We start from the raw sequence: 15,302 nt of genomic DNA on the forward strand, positions 1-15,302 counted from the left end.
CTCTCTCAACCCCTGCTTCTTTGTTTTTGCTTTGAGTATTGTTATAAACATATGTGATATATATATATAGTATATTTTAATCATTTGCAACAGTTATTCTTGTTTTATATTCACATTGTTCTGTCTTTGGCCGATAGGAAAAATCTTGTTTGGCTCTTATGTCTCCCTGATATGACTCCCACTAGTCTTGCACCTAGTCACTTGCTTCCTGGAACAACATAGTGGCTGAAACAGTAACCTACTGTTCTTCTAAGTAGAACTGGTTTTCAAGACTACCTTCTGAGTCTTAAGTGGGGTCATTGCTACTATATTATTTTTGTTTCTAGGTCTTTTCAGTGATAGATTTTATATTGATATTTCTAATTCAAATGTAGCATTATAGAAATTATTTTTCAAATTTTCTTTTTTTGAAATTTTTATTAGGGTATAGTTGGTTTACAATGTTTTGTTAGTTACAGGTGTACAGTAAAGTGAATGTTATATATACTCATTTTTAGATTATTTTCCCTTATCGACCTTTATGGAGTATTGAGTAGAATTCCGTATGGTATATAGTAGATCCTTATTGGTGGTGGCGGTGGTGGTGTATTCGTTAAGTCATGTCTGACTCTTGAGACACTAGGCTCCTCTGTGCATGGGATTCTCCAGGCAAGAATATTAGAGTGATTTGCCATTTCCTTCTCAGGGGATCTTCCTGACCCAGGAATCAAACCTGAGTCTCCAGCATTTTAGACAGATACTTTACCAACTGAGCTATCTTTATTATCTATTTAAATTTCTTCATTTTATATTTGTATCTCTTTTGTCTGAGATTGAAAAGGTGGGCTCCAAATAATGCAATAAAGTTCTTAAAAACTACTCAATCTATTGATGGGATTGTGATTATCACCCGAAGGGTGACACACTGCCACCTTCCTCTGGCTACATTTGACAAAGAAGGATGTCATCTCGTGTTGATATATGATGGCAGGGATTCAGTTCAGTTCAGTCGCTCAGTCATGTCCAAGTCTTTGCGACCCCATGAATCACAACACACCAGGCCTCCCTGTCCATCACCAACTCCCAGAGTTCACTCAAACTCATGTCCATCGAGTCAGTGATGACATCCAGCCATCTCAACCTCTGTCATCCCCTTCTCCTCCTGCCCCAAGTCCCTCCCAGCATTAGGGTCTTTTCCAATGAGTCTGACAGAATGTGGTCCATTGGAGAAGGGAATGGCAAACCACTTCAGTATTCTTTCCTTGAGAACCTCATGAACAGTATGAAAAAGCAAAATGATAGGATACTGAAAGAGGAACTCCCCAGGTCGGTAAGTGCCCAATATGCTACTGGAGATCAGTGGAGAAATAACTGCAGAAAGAATGAACGAATGGCAGGGATTACTTCTGGTTACTTAACTTCAAAAAGGTCAAGGATGATAAAAACCCTGAAAAACAGCATACATTTTAAACATTTACATTTTGCTCAGCCTAAAATGTTAACACCACATCTGTAAAGAAGCACATAGAAGCAGAGAGGGGTACCAGAAAGTTAAGGAAACAATTTTCAGAGCCTTTCACTTGCAGTGTGGGGTCTCAGAGTACTCTAGCATTCCAGAAATATATTCACATGGTCACATATCCCTTTTTAATCTGTAGTAAACTATTTTAACTGAAATTGATGAAGATCTCTTCTCCTTCTACTTTGGCTTTGACTTTACGCTCACAATTCTCTTTATCTTTGGCAGCTTTGAAGTGGCTACAGACATTTGGGGATCCAACCAAGGGGATTTTTTAAATATGGATGTGATTGGCTTTTGTTTAGTGGATTATATGTGTGTGGTTTGTTATCATTACCACTTACAGTTAAGTTGTTGCTTGCAGTCCAGTATAGGTGCAGCTTCTAATGGCTTTCCACAGTGTTCACTGTACCTGCTCACCTGCATCTAGAAGAGATGTTGCATTCTGATATAAGTATGCCCTGTGCCCACCTCCAGAATTAAATAAGTAGGAGTGAAGATTCAAAGATAGTCTATGGAAAAATCTTCCAATCATGGTATTGTTCAAGTTGTAATTGACTTATTTTGTTTTATGGATTCTAAGTCAAAAAACAAAGTTCTATCCTTGGAAGAAATTTCTAAGTAATGCAACATATACAATTTTAAATTCTACTAGTAGTGTGTGTGTGTGTGTTTTGATGGTACTTGTAAAAACTAAAATATATCAAAATCCTTGTGTTTGAAAGACTGAATATAGTGGTATTTAAATATCTGGTGTATTGGGGTATGAAATAGCATGCTTCATGCTTCAAAACTATTAATGATAAAAAATAAATTTTGTTTACCATGCCAAAGGGAAGATTAAATTATTTTCCTGTCCTCTTTCATGGAAACTTTTTACAAAATTCTTGTCAAATGAAGAAAGAAAAAATACAGTAGAGGTATACCAGGTACTTAAACTAAAAACAGATTTGCTGGTATTTGTCAATGCATTGAAATTTTGAGTTTTTGTTATCACTTTCATTTTAAGTGAATATTATTTCATACTTAATTTTGTATATTATTTTCCTAAAGATCTCATACTCTCAATTGTATAATATCAGATTCTATAAAACCTGGATCTTTATTCATATAGAAAGAAATAGTAAGCTCTGTGTATTAGTCTAGTGACAGATGATAGTGGTTTGTACTTGTTTAGTGAGAACAAAGGCATGGGTGATTAAAAGATAGGTGGTAGATAAAATATACTATATTCTGGAAGCTAGAGTCAATAATGTCATGAAACACATATTAAAGGAAAATTTTTATTTAAGCCAAAGTCTCCTATTTTGGGGGGTGGGGGTGGGAGGCGTTGTCTGGTATGTCAGATGGTAAAGAATCTGCTTGTAATGCGAGAGACTCGGATCTGATCCCTGGGTTGGGAAAATCACCTGGAGAAGGAATGGCTACCCACTCCAATATTCTTGCCTGGAGAATTCCATGGACAAAGGAGCCTGGTGGGCTACAGTCCATGGGATCACAAAGAATCAGACATGACTGAGTGACTGTGTGTTCGATGATCCGATTTTTTACACACCATTATTTTTCCTCATAGGATTAACCACTTTTTACACATTATATTTTTCATTCCTAAAAATCTCTGTAAATTATTTTGGTTACACATAATTGTCCTTGAATTATAGGTAAAAAGACAAAGTTTTGGAGACTGACTCTCAAAGTTGTTGAGCTTAGCGTTATCAGTGTAATCATGACCTTTTCTTTTCCATGCTACAGTGATTTATTCAGAGCTGTCATACAGTAGTTAAATTTCTCAAAAAATAAAAATAAATAAATAAATAAAGGTCTCTAAAAAGCAAGAAGAGGAATAGCCGAGGCTGGAAACTTTGTGGTCTAAACTTAAAACTTCCAGGCAAGAATACTGGAGTGGGTTGCCATTTCCTTCTCCAGAGGATCTTCCCGACCCAGGGATCGAACCCAGGTCTCCCACATTGCAGGCAGACGCTTTAACCTCTGCACCACCAGGGAAGCTCTATATATATATGTATATGTATATATATATAAACACTTAAAACTATATACATATAGAACTATATATGTATAAACATATATACATACATATATGTACAAGTATATATGTATATGTATATATATATAGAGAAAATGAAAATTAATTTACCATTGGATTTCAAGCAAATAGTTTTAAGTTCATATATATATGTATATAAACTTTATATAAAAGTTTCAGTTCAGTTCAGTTCAGTCGCTCAGTCATGTCCGACTCTTTGCGACCCCATGAATCGCAGCACACTAGGCCTCCCTGTCCATCACCATCTCACGGAGTTCACTCAGACTCATGTCCATCGAGTCCGTGATGCCATCCAGGATCTCATCCTCGGTTGTCCCCTTCTCCTCCTGTCCCCAATCCCTCCCAACATCAGAGTCTTTTCCAGTGAGTCAACTCTTTGCATGAGGTGGCCAAAGTACTGGAGCTTCAGCTTTAGCATCATTTCTTCCAAAGAAATCCCAGGGTTGATCTCCTTCAGAATGGACTGGTTGGATCTCCTTGCAGACCTAGGGACTCTCAAGAGTCTTCTCCAACACCACCGTTCAAAAGCATCAATTCTTTGGCACTCAGCCTTCTTCATAGTCCAACTCTCACATCCATACATGACCACAGGAAAAACCATAGCCTTGGCTAGACGGACCTTAGTCGGCAAAGTAATGTCTCTGCTTTTGAATATACTATATAGGTTGGTCATAACTTTTCTTCCAAGGAGTAAACGTCTTTTAATTTCATGGCTGCAATCACCATCTGCAGTGATTTTGGAGCCCCAAAAGATAAAGTCTGACACTGTTTCTACTGTTTCCCCATCTATTTCCCATGAAGTGATGGGACCGGATGCCATGATCTTCGTTTTCTGAATGTTGAGCTTTAAGCCAACTTTTTCACTCTCCTCTTTCACTTTCATCAAGAGGCTTTTTAGCTCCTCTTCACTTTCTGCCATAAGGGTGGTGTCATCTGCATATCTGAGGTTATTGATATTTCTCCTGGCAATCTTGATTCCAGCTTGTGTTTCTTCCAGTCCAGCATTTCTCATGATGTACTCTGCATATAAGTTAAATAAGCAGGGTGACAATATACAGCCTTGACGTACTCCTTTTCATATTTGGAACCAGTCTGTTGTTCCATGTCCAGTTCTAACTGTTGCTTCCTGACCTGCATACAGATTTCTCAAGAGGCAGGTTAGGTGGTCTGATATTCCCATCTCTCTCATAATTTTCCACAGTTTATTGTGATCCACACAGTCAAAGGCTTTGGCATAGTCAATAAAGCAGAAACAGATGTTTTTTTGGAACTCCCTTGCTTTTTCGATTATCCAGCAGATGCTGGCAGTTTGATCTCTGGTTCCTCTGCCTTTTCTAAAACCAGCTTGAACATCAGGAAGTTCACGGTTCACGTATTGCTGAAAAACATATATATAACATATATATAACATATATATGTAAATATATATATATGAATTATATATATTTTAAAAACATATATATATAAAAGATTATATATAATAAACAAAACTTTTTACATGAAATTCAGTGGTAAAATAATTGTTTTTATTACAGTCAGATTTCTCCTTTTACCAAAAATTAAAATACAAATATACAATATTTTTATACAATATAAAAATCTAATTCCTTTAATATTTTACTTATTTGTTGATCTAAATCAACAAAATTTTGTTTTCTAATATGCAGTCAGTGTCAACTGCCAAAGGTGAAGCAAGCTTTTGATATTTCCCTTTAAATTTCCTCTGTTAGACTTGGTCAGTGAAAATCACTTGAAACTGAGATTTGTACAACTGATCATGGTTCTGTACATTATTATCCTGTTATTTATATTTCTCTCATCAAGCACTCTCCATTCTCCCTCTCTGCCCTACCTCTTTCAAATATGTGTTTAATTTCCTTTTCTAAGCACTAGTCCTAGAACCGCATCATTTAAAGATATAATTGAGTTGGGAGTCAAAGGCCAGAGCAATTCCCAATCAGTATTTAAGTTGGAGCACTGTGCTAATAATTGATTTATTATAAGAAATGGTACTGGGGTTTCAATAGGCTGTACACTGATTTCCAAACCCCTGGTGACTCAATATAGGAATAGAGAATAAGGCAGTGGTGTGCCTTGCTTTGCCCTCATGGTGCATGGGTGGAATGTTTGTAAAGCATGTCTCTTGTTGAATACAATAAAAGAGTGGTTTCCAGAAAAGAAAAACTTACAGTAATTTATTTTGTAAAGTAGATAATTTATTTATAAAATACCTAACCATCCAGAAATGCTGGGCTGGAAGAAGCACAAGGTGGAGTCAAGATTTCTGTGAGAAATATCAATAACCTCAGATATGCAGATGATACCACCCTTATGGCAGAAAGTGAAGAGGAACTAAAAAGCCTCTTGATGAGAGTGAAAGAGGAGAGTGAAAAAGTTGGCTTAAAACTCAACATTCAGCCAACGAAGATCATGGCATCTGATCCCATCACTTCATGGGAAATAGATGGGGAATCAGTGGACACTGTGTCAGATTTTATTTTTTTGGTCTCCAAAATCACTGCAGATGGTGAGTGCAGCCATGAAATTAAAAGACGCTTACTCCTTGGAAGAAAAGTTATGACCAACCTATATAGTATATTCAAAAGCAGAGACATTACTTTGCCGACTAAGGTCCATCTAGCCAAGGCTATGGTTTTTCCAGTGGTCATGTATGGATGTGAGAGTTGGACTGTGAAGAAAGCTGAATGCCAAAGAATTGATGCTTTTGAACTGCGGTGTTGGAGAAGACTCTTGAGAGTGTCTTGGACTACAAGGAGATCCAACCAGTCCATTGTGAAGGAGATCAGCCCTGGGTGTTCATTGGAAGGAATGATGCTAAAGCTGAAACTCTAATACTTTGGCCACCTCATGTGAAGAGTTGACTCATTGGAAAAGACTCTGATGCTGGGAGAGATTGGAGGCAGGAGGAGAAGGGGACGACAGAGGATGAGATGGCTGGATGGCATCACCGATTCGATGGACGTGAGTTCGAGTGAACTCTGGGAGATGGTGATCACAGGGAGGCCTGGTGTGCTGCAATTCATGGGGTCGCAAAGAGTCAGACATGACTGAGCAACTGAACTGAACTGAACTGAACCATCCAAAGGTTAATAGAGTTTTGCCAAGAGAACGCACTGGTCTTAGGAAACACCCTCTTCAAAGAAAACAAGCAAAGACTGTACACATGGACATCACCCAAGATGAGCAACACCAAAATCAGACTGATTATATTCATTGCAGCCAAAGATGGAGAAGCTCTATACAGTCAGCAAAAACAAGAGAGGGAGGTGACTGTGGCTCAAATCATGAACTCGTTATTACCAATTTCAGCCTTAAAGTGAAGAAAGTGGAGAAAACCACTTGATCATTCAGGTATGACCTAAATCAAATCCCTTATGACTATATAGTGGAAGTGAAAAATAGATTTAAGGGCTAGATCTGATAGAGTGCCTAATGAACTATGGACAGAAGTTTGTGACATTGTACAGGAGACAGGAGTCAAGACCATCCCCAAGAAAAAGATATGCAAAAAAGCAAAATGTCTGTCTGAGGAGGGCTTGCAAATAACTATGAAAAGAAGACACAAAAAGCAAAGGAGAAAAGGAAAGATATACCCATTTGAATGCAGAGTTCCAAAGAATAGCAGGGAGAGTAATAAAGCCTTCCTCAGCAATCAATGCAAAGAAATAGAGGAAAACAATAGAATGGGAAAGACTAGAGATCTTTTCATGAAAATTAGAGATACCAAGGGAACATTTCATGCAAAGATGGGCTCAAAAAAGGACAGAAACAGTATGGACCTAACAGAAGCAGAAGATATTAAGAAGAGGTGGCAAGAATACACAGAAGAACTATACAAAAAAGATGTTCAAGACCAAGATAATCACAATGGTGTGATCGCTCTCTCTCACCTAGAGCCAGACATCCTGGAATATGAAGTCAAGTGGGCCTTAGGAAGCATCACTACAAACAAAGCTAGTGGAGGTAACAGAATTCTAGTTGAGCTATTTCAAATCCTAAAAGATGATGCTGTGTAAGTGCTGCACTCAATATGTCAGTAAATTTGGGAAACTCAGCAGTGGTCACAGGTCTGGAAAAGGTCAGTTTTCATTCCAGTCCCAAAGAAAGGCAATGCCAAAGAATGCTCAAACTACTGCACAGCGGCACTCATCTCACATGCTAGCAAAGTAAAGCTCAAAAATTCTCCAAGCCAAGCTCCAGTAATACGTGAACTGTGAACTTCCAGATGTTCAAGCTGGTTTTAGAAAAGGCAGAGGAACCAGAGAGCAAATTGCCAACATCTGCTGGATCATCGAAAAAGCAAGAGAGTTCAAGAAAAACATTTATTTCTGCTTTATTGACTATGCCAAATAGTTTGTGTGGATCACAATAAACTGTGGAAAATTCTGAAAGAGATGGGAACACCAGACCACCTGACCTTCCTCTTGAGAAACTTATATGCAGCTCAGGAAGCAGCTGTTAGAATTGAACATGGAACAACAGACTGGTTCCAAATAAGAAAAAGAGTACATCAGGGGTATATATTGTCACCCTGCTCATTTAACTTACTTCCAGAGTACATCATGAGAAACACTGGGCTGGAGGAAGCACAAGCTGGAATCAAGATAGCTGGGAGAAATATCAATAACCTCAGATATGCAGATGACACCACCCTTATGGAAGAAAGTGAAGAAGAACTAAAGAGCCTCTTAATGAAAGTGAAAGAGGACAGTGAAAATGTTGGCTTAAAGCTCAACATTCAGAAAACAGAAATCATGGCATCAGGTCCCATCACTTCTTGGGAAGTAGATGGGGAAACAGTGGAAACCATGGCTGACTTTATTTTGGGAGGCTCCAAAATCACTGCAACAGTTCGAACTGGACATGGAACAACAGACTGGTTCCAAATAGGAAAAGGAGTACGTCAATGCTGTATATTGTCACCCTGCTTATTTAACTTATATGCAGCGTACATCATGAGAAACGCTGGACTGGAAGAAACACAAGCTGGAATCAAGATTGCCGGGAGAAATATCAATAACCTCAGATATGCAGATGACACCACCCTTATGGCAGAAAGTGAAGAGGAGCTAAAAAGCCTCTTGATGAAATTGAAAGAAGAGAGTGAAAAAGTTGGCTTAAAGCTCAACATTCAGAAAATGAAGATCATGGCATCTGGTCCCATCACTTCATGGGAAATAGATGGAGAAACAGTGGAAACAGTGTCAGACTTTGTTTTTTTGGGGGGCTCCAAAATCACTGCAGATGGTGACTGCAGCCATGAAATTAAAAGACACTTACTCCTTGGAAGAAAAGTTATGACCAACCTAGATAGTGTATTCAAAAGCAGAGACATTACTTTGCCGACTAAGGTCCATCTAGTCAAGGCTATGGTTTTTCCTGTGGTCATGTATGGATGTGAGAGTTGGACTGTGAAGAAGGCTGAGCACCGAAGAATTGATGCTTTTGAACTGTGATTTTGGAGAGGACTCTTGAGGGTCCCTTGGACTGCAAGGAGATCCAACCAGTCCATTGTGAAGGAGATCAGTCCTGGGTGTTCTTTGGAAGGAATGATGCTAAAGCTGAAGCTCCAGTACTTTGGACACCTCATGTGAAGAGTTGACTCATTGGAAAAGACTCTGATGCTGGGAGAGATTGGGGGCAGGAGGAGAAGGGGATGACCCAGGATGAGATGGCTGGATGGCATCATGGACTCAATGGATGTGAGTCTGAGTGAATTCCAGCAGATGGTGATGGACAGGAAGGCCTGGCGTGCTGCGATTCATGGGGTCGCAAAGAGTCAGACACGACTGAGCGACTGAACTGAACTGAACTGAACTGAAAATCACTGCAGATGTTGATTGCAGCCATGAAATTAAAAGACACTTACTCCTTCGAAGGAAAGTTATGACCAACCTAGACAGCGTATTAAAAAGCAGAGACATTACTTTGCCAACAAAGATCCATCTAGTCAAGGCTATGGTTTTTCCATTAATCACGTATGGATTAGAGAGTTGGACTATAAAGAAAATGAGCGCCGAAGAATTGACGCTTTTAAACTGTGGTGTTGGAGAAGACTCTTGAGAGTTCCTTGGACTGCAAGGAGATCCAACCAGTCCATCATAAGAGAGATCAGTCCTGGGTTATCATTGGAAGTACTGATGTTGAAGCTGAAACTCCAATACTTTGGCCACCTGATGAGAAGAGCTGACTCATTTGAAAAGACCTTGATGCTGGGAAAGATAAGGGCAGGAGGGAAGGGGACGACAATGGATGAGATGGTTGGATGGCATCACCAACTCAATGGACAAGTGTTTGGGTAGACTCCGGCAGTTGGTGATGGACAGGGAAGTCTGGCTTGCTGTGGTTCATGGGGTCGCAAAGAGCTGGACATGACTGAACAACTGAACTGAACTCAACTGAATTAACCATCCACTTATTTTTTTTTGCCGTGTATTTCAAAACTCTATATCCTATATCCCTCTTCCTCTTCAGAATCTTATTCCCATACTTAATCACTCTTTCTAGCAACCTTAATTTCTTCATTTCCTTTCTTTCTTTCCTATTGAAAGGCTTTATGTATCACTCAAACCTGGTACATTACTCCATTTTCACAGCTCCTTTCTTTGGCTAGATTGCCACTTTATTTTCCTGGAATACTGTAATTACATTTGAGCTGGTTTTATGCTTACACCTTTCCCCTAACTGTGGTTGGCTTGATTGTTGTTAGATTGTATCCTCTACACACCTTTTTAAACATGACTTTTCATTAGAGTGAACCTGAAATCCCAAATCTTACTAACTCATCTCAAGTTACTCTTCCTTTTATTCCTTGCACTCTACATTGTCTCTTTTCAGTTCCTCTGATGAATTATTCCCCCTGTATTATGTCACCAGATTAGTCTGCTCTCATACCTCAAAGTTTAGTTTAATTGTCTTGTGTTCCAAGAAGCCTGAAATGATAAATCATATTGGGTTATATAACTCTCTGTTATTTAATAACACTTTGTATTTTTCCTAACACCTTGTTTCTAGATTGTATATACATTACTATTGTGGTTAGATAATAAATTGAAAAATTGGTTGTATAATGTCGATCACAATAGCTAAAATAAAAGCTCAAAGTGAGCAGGCCTTGCATCTGTCTTGCTTAACACTACATCTCCAGAATTTCACAATTCCTTTTATGCAGTTAAGAGTTGAATGTCTTTATTGAATGAAAAAAGAAATAAATCATATCATTTCAAAACAGAAGGCTTTTGATGATATCCTTTTCAAAATTCGCTTACACCTTGACTTCTATTGAGCTGAATCTTCCAAAATTTGCTTCTGTTTGTTTCTCTTTATCTTTTTAATGTATTTGTTTTCCATAGCCTTTAATTAGATAATTTTTGTTTCTGTTTGTTTGTTTTCTGATTTTCTGAAGATTAGGACTTGGCTTCCTTTTTCTATCCAGTTTACACCCTATCACAGAACTCCCCATTTTAGTTCCCTCAATTACCATGGAATTTATTGGAAAAAGGGAATTGTACTTGTTCTGTGATTCAGCCACTTATTTAACACTTGAATCTTCACAGTCAAACAAATATTCATTAAACTAAAGTTAGATATATTTAAGATCGGGACTCTCCTTTAATTTGAAGCAACCAATCACAATTTTTCAAATGGTTAAACAAAAATTTAATGGTATTCATTTCCATCTCAATGTAGCTTCTGTACACACACACATACACACACAGTCATAATATTTAAATATATTTATAATGACCTCCTGGGTGTTTTGTTTTTTTAACCAGTTCTTACTTGCTATGGTTTTATGTTTTTTCACCACTCTTTTCATTTGCCTTTGTCTCTCGGTCTTCTGATATAGGGTAACTCTTGTGGAAAATAACATTATTCGAGACCTGTTCTTTCCAATTTTATATTTGCTACCAATAACTACTCGTCTAATTTTATTAATCACAATCAAGAAAGCTTCATTGTCTGAAACTGTGATATATATTTTCTACGTATTTTCAATTGGTTATATATTTATTAAGGGCTTTATCAATTTTTCCTTTGTAGATAGAATAATGTCAAGCATAATTCTATGCCTAATATATTATCTTTTTGAAGCTATTTCATTATAATCTCACTCTTGTCTTCAGATAATGGAATGATAATTTGATGTAATTATAATTAGATCCTAGATACAATTACTCAGCAAAATTTGTTTACTCTTGTATATGGTGGGAAACAACTACACGAATTACATGATAGAGACATAACGGTGTACAAGCTGGGTTTTGAAAAGGCAGAGGAGCAAGCGATCAAATTGCCAACATTCATTGAATCATGAAGAAAGCAAGAAAGTTCCAGAAAAACATGTGCTTCATTGACCACACTAAAGCCTTTGACTGTGGATCACAAAAATTGTGGAAAATCTTAAAGAGATGGAAGTACTAGACCACCTTACCTGTCTCCTGAGAAACCTGTATGCAAGTCAAGAAGCAAAATAACCAGACATGGAACAACTGACTGGTTCAAAATTGGGAAAGAAGTATGACAAGGCTTTATATTGTTACCCTGCTTATTTGACTTACATGCAGAGTACATCATGAGAAATGCTGGGCTGGATGAATCATAAACTGAAATCAAGATTGCTGGGAGAAGTATCAACAACCTCAAATATGTAGATGATAATCATTTTAAGGGCAGAAAATGAAAAGGAACTAAAGAAGCCCCTTGATGAGGGTAAAAGAGGAGAGTACAAAAGCTGGCTTAAAAACTTATCATTCATAAAACTAATAACATGGCATCTGGTCCCATCACTTCATGGCATATAGGAGGAGAAAAAGTGGAATCAGTGATAGATTTTATTTTCTTGGACTCCATAATCACTGTGGACAGTGACCTAAGCCATGAAATTAAAAGATGTTTGCTCCTTGGAAGAAAAACTATGACAAACCTAGAGAGCATATTAAAAAGCTGAGACACCAATTTGCCAACAAAGTTTTGTATAATCAAAGCTATGTTTTTTCCAGTAGTCATGAATAGATGTGAGAGTTGGGCCATAAAGAAGGTTGGTCACCAAAGAATTGGTGTTTTGACTTGTAGTGCTACAGAAGACTTTTGAGAGTCTCTTGGACTTCAAGGAGATCAAACCAGTCAATCCTAAAGGAAATCAACCCTGAATATACATTGGAAGGAATGTTGCTGAAGCTGAAGCTGAAGCTCCAAAGTTTGGCCACCTGATGGGAAAAACAGACTCATTGGAAAAGACTCTAATGCTGGGAAAGATTGAAGGCAAGAGGAGAAAGCAATGGTAGAGGAACAGTTGATTAGGTAGCATCACTGACTCAATGGACAATTTAAACAAACTCTGGCAGATTGTGGAGGACAGAAGAGCTTAGAGTGCTACAGTCCATGAGGTCTCAAAGAGTGGGACCCAACTTAGTGACTGAACAACAAGAACAACAGCAACAACAACATACCATTATTTTATTTATGTAGCTCATTATACTTATATTTTCCAAATTTTTTTGTTCTTTCAATCTGACACTTGGAAATTTCTCTTCCTTTTGATAGAGCTTCCCTGCTTATTTACTTTGTAGTCACAAAATACCTCATGCTATATTTATCTACCGGAGAAGGCAATGGCACCCCACTCCAGTACTTGCCTGGAAAATCCCATGGGTGGAGGAGCCTGGTAGGCTGCAGTCCATGGGGTCGTGAAGAGTCAGACACGACTGAGCGACTTCACTTTTACTTTTCACTTTCATGCATTGGAGAAGGAAATGCCAACCCACTCCAGTGTTCTTGCCTGGAGAATCCCAGGGATGGGGGATCCTGGTGGGCTGCCGTCTATGGGGTCACACAGAGTCGGACACGACTGAAGCGACTTAGCAGCAGTAGCAGCAGCATACTTATCTACAGACTCTTTGATATATAGTATTTGTTATATTTGTTTATTTTCACTATAAAATGTAACCAAATACTTCAAGTTATATAAGGAGACTAGCAATAAATAATGCAATCACAAAAGAATCTTAGCCAGAGCGTTTCATGAAGAAAATAAAATATATAAGGAGATGATGTACATATATATGAAAATTTAACAAAAGCTGAGCAGGTACTCAAAAATGTAGCCCAATCTCTATGAAACTGTAGTTCTGAAGAAGAAATTAACAGTGTTGACCTTAGAGCCACACTGTCCAAGTCAAATCTAACTTAAAATTTTCCCATCCAAGATTGTGATATAGATGAGAAGAGTTAGTATATGTAAATTACTTACAGTATTGAATGGCATAGACTATTCAGTTATTACTTTACTACCAGGCACATGGAGAACATGAAATAAGTATTGTTAAATGACTAAATCGTATTGTTAAATGACTAAATCAAAGAATGAATAGAAATTGACACGATTATGAGGTGAGAACATTTTAGAGAAGGAAAGTCTTTCTTGTTCATCATCATTCTACACTCAATTATAATTTTTATAATAGAACTATAATGTCTAGAAAGGGCATGAATCACAGATATCTTATAAATTAAACTTCAAGTATCTAATTTTATGGTATCAGAAATCATGTGCAGAATAAAATCATTAATTTTACTTAAAAATGCCTTTCAAAAAATTTTAAACATTTAATTAAGCCAATTCTACTTTTAATATTATGAAATGTTCCCCCAGTTCCTTTTGGCAACTGATACTACAGTCAGCTATGCTTCCTAAATCAAACTTCAACATGTTTCTACATTATTAATGCTAAAATTGTGCCTTAGGGAAGTGCATAAAGATGTTACAGTAAAAGTAAAGATTGTTTAGTCAGCTGTTTATAAGTACATCTGGTGTACAGACTAAATAAATCCTAAAGCCTGAAGCAGCATAATGAAAATAGAAACACTTGGACGAAAAAAAGGTCCATTTTTGTATATACATTTATCCAAAAACTATTTCTAGACAGAATATTTTACAGGACATTCCTCCAAAGTATTTTCTAGGTTTTCTCATTTTAAAATTAAAATGTTACTTATTTTTTCTTGTTTTCTGAGCTTTTTCTAGGGAAGTTTGTGTACATTATTCTTTTAAAGAAAATAAAATGAGATTTTAAATAATAAAGTTCAGTATTATCACTTCCCTTAGGTACTAGAAAAAAGTTGCATATTCTTTGCATGTTAATGGAATTGTTAATGAATTTATTTTATTGAATATATTCATTGCTTATTAATGTGGTGCATATCAGGAGATATAAAAAAGTATATACCATATTTTTTGAATACTGGTATTTTAGACTCTCAAAGAATGGCTGGTAAATTTAGCATAACCATATGATTTTTTGTTTGTTTGTTTTTGTTCAAATTATGACAGTATTTAAAGTAAAAACTGGCATGATTCAAAATTCTGCTAGAAGAATAGATATTCTAGATCATATGGGGTAATTGGCCAGTAAATATATTTGAGTTAAAATAATACTACTTCAGAAGTGTACACCAATTTAGGTTACTAACGTGGTTAAATGGCCCCATGCTAATTAAGTAAATCTCAAGGTCGTATGGGACTTGCAGAAATATCTTGGCTAACTCCCCATAGGATGTTTGGAATATTCTGTGCCATTCAGTATTGTAATTTACATATCCTATCTCTTCTCATCCATATCACAATCTTGGATGGGGAAATTTTAAGTTAGATTTGACTTGGACAATGTGGCTCTAAGGTTGACATTGTTAATTTCTTCTTCAGAGCTACAGTTTAGT

Source organism: Oryx dammah, unplaced genomic scaffold (genome assembly GCF_014754425.2).
Source record: "Oryx dammah isolate SB20612 unplaced genomic scaffold, SCBI_Odam_1.1 HiC_scaffold_25, whole genome shotgun sequence".
Lineage (NCBI taxonomy): Eukaryota > Metazoa > Chordata > Mammalia > Artiodactyla > Bovidae > Oryx > Oryx dammah.